This window comes from Neophocaena asiaeorientalis, unplaced genomic scaffold, assembly GCF_003031525.2.
Source record: "Neophocaena asiaeorientalis asiaeorientalis breed wild unplaced genomic scaffold, Neophocaena_asiaeorientalis_V1.1 scaffold150, whole genome shotgun sequence".
Lineage (NCBI taxonomy): Eukaryota > Metazoa > Chordata > Mammalia > Artiodactyla > Phocoenidae > Neophocaena > Neophocaena asiaeorientalis.
The window spans coordinates 12,920,078-12,926,512 of record NW_020176571.1 but is presented as its reverse complement, the minus strand read 5'-3'; the positions used below and the strand labels follow the sequence as shown (position 1 = coordinate 12,926,512).

Here is a 6,435-nt window from a genome sequence, read left to right as displayed (position 1 = left end):
CAGAATGACTACCATTAAGAAATAGAGTAGTTAGGCTTATAACATGCTCAAGTATGTAGTCTAAATATATGCTATACACATGATAATAGAGACACGATCTAGGAAATAAACATAACAATGTTTGAGGATATTGAAAATTTTAGATCCCTGAGAGAGCAAACATTTTCCATCACAGTTTATATTGAAATTCCACAGAACCTCTGCCAAGCTCACAAGAAAAAAATTTACAAACCTCAAAAGAAATAAACCCCCATAAAATCAATATGCTGAATATGATAGAAGAAATTTATTCCTTCAGCTCTCCATTAATTTGATAAATATTTATCAGATGTCCACTATAATTCAGAAATTCTTGAAGTCACTGAATATATAGAAGTGAATAGACAATGAAGGGATGAAGATATAAAAGAAGGAAAATAAACCATAGTAAAAAAAGAAACGGGATAGATAAAAAATAGACAAAGCCATAAAAGAGCAAAGTGAACAACTTACTCCCTGAAATTAAGGACTTAATGGACATGTGTCCACTTTAGGGGTAAACATACTAAAATTAGAACAATACAGAGAAGATTAGCCTGTCTCCTCTTCATGGATGTCATGCAAATTTGTGAATATTTCTGTATAATTTTTTAGCATCAATCCCTAAATCTGAGAAAGATGGAATTAAAAAGAAACTTACAGACATTTCTCACTCATGAATATTGATGAAATAATCCTCAATAAGATATCATCAAACATAATTCAACAGCTAAATAAAAAATTTTAATATGAAAAATTTAGGAATGCAAGGTTGGTTCAGTGTTAGATACTCTATTAATATAATTGACCGTGTTAACTTATCTAAGGAGAAAACTCATAATGAAGTCTCTGAAGATAATGAAAAGGCCTCAGACATAATATCAAAGCCCATAGCTCATAAAAATTAATTAGTATTATAGGAATATATGGATACAGTGAAATACCACTTATACCCATGAGAATCACTATAATGAAAGAGAGGGAAAATGCCAAATTTTAGTGATGTGGAGTAACCAGAACTTGCCTATACTGTTAGTACAACATCTTTGGAAAACATATGGCAGTACCTATTAAAGGTGAATATTTGCATAATCTATGACCCATCAATTTCACTCTCACATATATTATTGACCAAGATGGCCTTAATATTCCCCTCATCTTGACTAAAATTTACACAGCCTTCTTCCTTACTTTTGGTCCCTGACCTATTTCTAGAGCATTTACTTTAGAAAACTTGTTATTATAAATTCTTTCTCTGCCTCTTTGAAATGAAACTTTTAAAAAAGTCTTTTGCCAGTTTTACAACCCAAGACTATTTTTTTTCAAGGGCCTGGGAGCCATCCCTTTGAAATGTAACCAAAAAGGAAGAAAGCACCCCTACCCCCCAGTCTCTACAGGAGGGTAGAAGTCTAAGTTCAATCGGTGCCCAGCTCCAAGTTATAAAACTACCTTCTATCATGAAGAGAGGTAATTGGAGATGGTCAATTAGCAAATACAGGTGACCTATAATCCCTCTACCCCATATTTTAATAATTCTTCCAAATGTTTTTTCAGTGGAGTTAAATTTAGACTGCATTGAATCTCTACGCTACTGCAATGTCCTTGAACAAAGTCTTTCTTACCTGTTTAATGTCATCCAGGGCAATTTTTGTTTTGACATTCTCAACAGAAGTGCACACATATATACTGCAAAAATCAAAGCACTAGAATGTTCATAGCAACACTATTCAAAGTACTCTTAAACTGGAAACTAGCCAACTGTCTGTCAACAGTTGAATGAATACATAAATTATGGTATATTCACAAAATAATTCTATTCAACAATGAAAAAGAATGTGCTACAACTACAGGCAAAAATGCAGATCAATTTTTACAAATACAATGTTAAGTCAAAGAAGCCAGTCACAAAAGATTACATTCTGTTTGATTCATTTCGTTTAAGTTACAAAAACAGATGATGCTTAGCCATGCTTTTAGAAATCAGGGTAATGTTTCTCCTTGGTAGGGGCAGTGACAGGAATGATTACTCAAGAGGTTTCTGGCTATATTCTGGTCGGCATCAAGGCATCAAGAAGTGCTGGTCTTATTCTGTCTCTTGATCAAGTGCTGGTTACCTGAGTTTATTCAGATTGTGAAAATTCAGCACACTGTATAGTTTTGAAACATGCACTTCTCTTTATGGATTTTACACTTAGTGTTTTTAAAAGTCTCCCAAGGATCTTGTTAAACGTGCAGATTTCAGCGCTCCATTTTTAGAGATTCTGATTTAGAAAATCTAGGATGAGGTTAGGGTAGGTGCGTTTTAACAAGCAGGTGGTCTTGGCACACGGAAAATCACTGCTTTTGAGAGCTATAAGGTAGTGAAACTCTAATTACCGAGTCTGTCAAAGAACCAACAGGGAAAAAAAAGCAGTAACATTTAAATGTGACAGAGGGGGGAATATGATTGAATAGAACTCTACCAACTCTAGAATTTTGGACACATTTTATAAACAAAAAGGTATAGTTTAGTAAACAAAGTGAAAAGTTCTTTCTACTTCTAATACAAAAAAGCTTACCATTTTTGCAAGATTATCTTCGTCATTCATGACTTAGAGTGGTGGCGTTGCTATGGCAACACAGCAACAAGCATGGTAACCCAGTTTAAGTCCCCAAATGGAGGTTGAGTTGGATGTAGCATAGATCTGACCTCAATATCTGTCACTCCTTCACCTCCAGGACTGACTCAGCTATTCTGGTATTTCCTCTCTCCTTGTACCCATTTTCCCTGATGCTGTAGTGACTGTGAGTTTGAATTTGGCCAAGTAAGCTGTGAGTTGAGCAAAACAAACCTCTTCTGACAGTAGCTACACTAAGCTACCAGCTGCTCAGGGCTTGCTATCCTAGTAATTCAAACCTGAAGGTAGAGTTTTCTAAACAATAGGAGCAAGGCAAATATAGCCTGTCCCTTCTGGATCTCAGTGGGTGCCTTATCTGAGCCACACTGAGCTACAGGGCCAGAGATGACTAAAGAAGATCCTGCTTTATTTACATGAACTCTCCCATGATAAATACACTATCAGAATAGTTTTATAACTATTCTAAAAAATCACTAATAAATAAATTATACATGTCTGCTGACTATAAAATACCAAAAAACATAATTTATTGCTGCAGGTAAGAGGAAAACATCTGTGCTTACTTGACTGTAAATGCATAAAGCTATTCTTATTCCAGCTCCTTTCTTGGCTTCTTTCTCCCTACATTCTCCCTTACACAATATCCTGTTTTTTTCCCTATAATAGATGTTGAATTCACTGATTCACTAGTTCACAGTTTTCTAGTTTGTCTTTTGACCCATTTTAAAACTAATGGATTTGTGTTTGCCACTTTTAAATCCTCAGGTATCTTCCCTGAATCATTTTTCCCCTTTTGCTATCATTTTGGTTTTGAAAGAAGTAAATCAATACTGTGCCTTAAAAAGCCCTGGCACTACTGTCGGTAAATATATTGCATTCAGTTACTTTCGCTCACTAAATGTTGCTTGATATAATACCAGAGCATCCTCTGCGGCACCAGGAAAAAAAAAAAATTGCTATTTTGAGCTGTGAACCAAGGATTGATTTTTTTTTAAGATATAATATATATTTTATGTATTGCATCCAACCTTGTTATTTGTCAGATTTCATAGAAAGCTCCATTCTCTCATTTGTGTGCAATCTAGGCAGCCTTCTGCAGAGGTAAGGAGTTGTCTTTGTCTCTCCAGCTTATACTTTGGTAAATTCCACCTTCAGTTATTAAACAAAATATAGTCTGAATGCTTCATGGACATGGTCCAAAACTCAGCCCTGACAGTCCGAAAGCCTATGTGGAATCTTTAACACATTTCAACCTCTAGGTCTATGTTTTCTCACCTAACAAATGAAAATTTAATAATAAACCATTTTGTTATATTGGCAATCGAATGAGAGGAGGTATACGAAAGTGCAAACTGTAAAGCAATGTGCAAATGCCAGTCAATCCCTCATTAGAAAAAGTTAAGCAAACTTGTGTCATAAAAAAGAGGAATGGTTGTCCTCTCGCTATTCACATTGTCTGCTGTCCCACACAAAGGTGGAATTTATTTTAATTTATCTTAAAGGGATCAATTAGATTAGCCGCATCCTTTTCACCTATATCCCCAAAGATGGTAGCTTCAGGAGAAAGCACGCCATCTGGTAGATCGTGCCACTAGAAACCCCAGGGGGCTAAACCCCTTGTTTCTCAAGTCAACTTTTATTCCTAGTCACCACAAAGATTCTCTGAAACCTTCTCCACTTCCTTAAATCTTCACCTAATCCTCTCTTCCCTCAGTTTCAGCAGTTTCTTCTCCTCTTGTGCCCTGTTTTAAAAAATACAAGGACTTGCATGGGAAATCTCACAATCTACCATCACTACGCTTACCAACAAGCCTCCATTCACAGTCTCCCCCGTGGCCAGAAAGAGCCCTGCAACTCTAACCTCTCACTTTCTCCGACATCATTCTTGAGAACCGTTAAACATGTTAAGGTCACCCCATCTTAAAAAAAGAAAGTTTTCCCAGGATAGCACATCCATCTCACACTAGAAATGCATCTTTCCTTTCCCCTTCACAGCCCAATCTTTTCACAGATTCAGCACTTTGTATCTCCACTTCTTAACATCCTACTCATTCTTCAACCCACTGCAATCTGGCCTCTTCCCACTACACTACCAACAGCTCTCTTTAAAACAAATGGAAACTTTTCAATCCTTTTCTTCCTTGATTTCACAGTGGCTTTTGTTTTTGTCATTTTACCTTCCTTCTTTTTTTAAAAGGAAATAATTTATAGAGATGAAATTCACATAACGTAAAACTAACCATTTTAAAGTGAACAATTTGGTGGCATTTGGTTCATTCACAGTATTGTGCATCCACAACATCTATGTAGCTGTGAACATTTCCATCACTTGAAACCAAAATCCCCTACCTATTAAATCGTTTCTCCCCATTTCCACTTCCCTCCCAAGCCCTAGCAACATCTAGGTTGCATTTTGTTCCTAAGGGTTTATCTATTCTGTATATTTCATACATCAAATGGAATCATGTAATGTGTGGCCTTTTGTCTCTGGCTTCTTTCACTTGGCATGTTTTGGAGGTTCATCCACCTCACAGCTTCATTCTTTATTATGGTTGAATAATATTCCACGGTACGTATATACCACAATTTGTTTATCCATTCATCTCTCTTTATTCTTGAAACACACTCTTCCTAAGGTTTCTCGAACACTGCACTAAATTTTCCCTTTACTCTTTGTAAGCCCAGCACTTAGCATAATATTTTGGAGGTTCATCTACATTGTAGCATATATCAGTACTTGATTTCTTTTTATCAGTGAAAAGCATATTCCATTGTATGCATAAACCACACTATGTATGTATCCTCCCCAAGTTTCAAGACCTATATCTCTATCCCAGGAATTTCTTCTGAGCTCCAGATCCATATATCCAACTGCTATTAGATACTGCCACTTGGCATTCATACATATACTTGTCATAAATATACTTCAGACACAACATGAAAGGACTGATGTCACCATGTTTTCCAAAAGATCATGCCTCCTTCTATTCTACATTTCCCCTCTTATTAAATGGCACTGCCATGAACCCTGCTACCTAATGTAAAAACCTATTCTTGTCCTTGCTTTATTCTCTTCCCCCTTCTGCCACATTCAATCATCACATTTTTTTTTAGTTTATCACTTTAATATTTCTCTTTAATATCTCTTGAATTCAATCACTTCACTCCAACCCCATCAGCATTAACCTTGTCCAAGCCACCATCCTGTCCCCTGTGGATTAAAACAAGCTGACACCCATGCCTCCAGGCACAGTCTGTTTTCCACATTGCAGCTAGAGTAATCTTTCTAATATACAAGTCTCCTTGTGTCAATCCTATAATAAAGAAATTTCTTCAATTGTTCCACTTTGCCCTCAAGATAATATATAAATTCCTTAAAAATGCATATTAGAGCCTTCAAGAACTGATTCTGTTGACTTCTCATCTCTGGCCACCCTTCCTAGAATTCTACATCCTTTGGATAACATTAAGTTTAGTGCTTGATTAGGCCACATCCCCACCCTTTTTTTTTAAAGGTCTTTGCACAGGCTGCTAATCTCCTCACACAAATATCCCACCATTCTTATCTTGCCAATTCTTAATCATTTCTGAATGATCTAGTCCTTTCTTTCTGCCTTCAATATAGACTTTATTCTGTTTCTGTTTGTGTTGTCCTACAATCTGAACTCTTCAGTCTACTGTATGAGCTGCTCTGCCTTTGTCTCAAACTTTTTGGGAGAGACCATGTCTTTTTGCATCTTTTTTAAGAATATTAAAGCATGTTTTTCTAAAACCTGTTTTATTTCTAGACGAAAATACT

General features: G+C 36.1%; 1 non-coding gene across 1 annotated transcript; it reads left to right on the top strand.

The window, feature by feature from the left end:
• Positions 1 to 524: 524 nt before the first annotated feature.
• Positions 525 to 627, top strand: LOC112391968 (U6 spliceosomal RNA). Its single transcript, XR_003001601.1, has one exon. It is a non-coding gene; the product is annotated as a U6 spliceosomal RNA (small nuclear RNA).
• Positions 628 to 6,435: the final 5,808 nt, after the last annotated feature.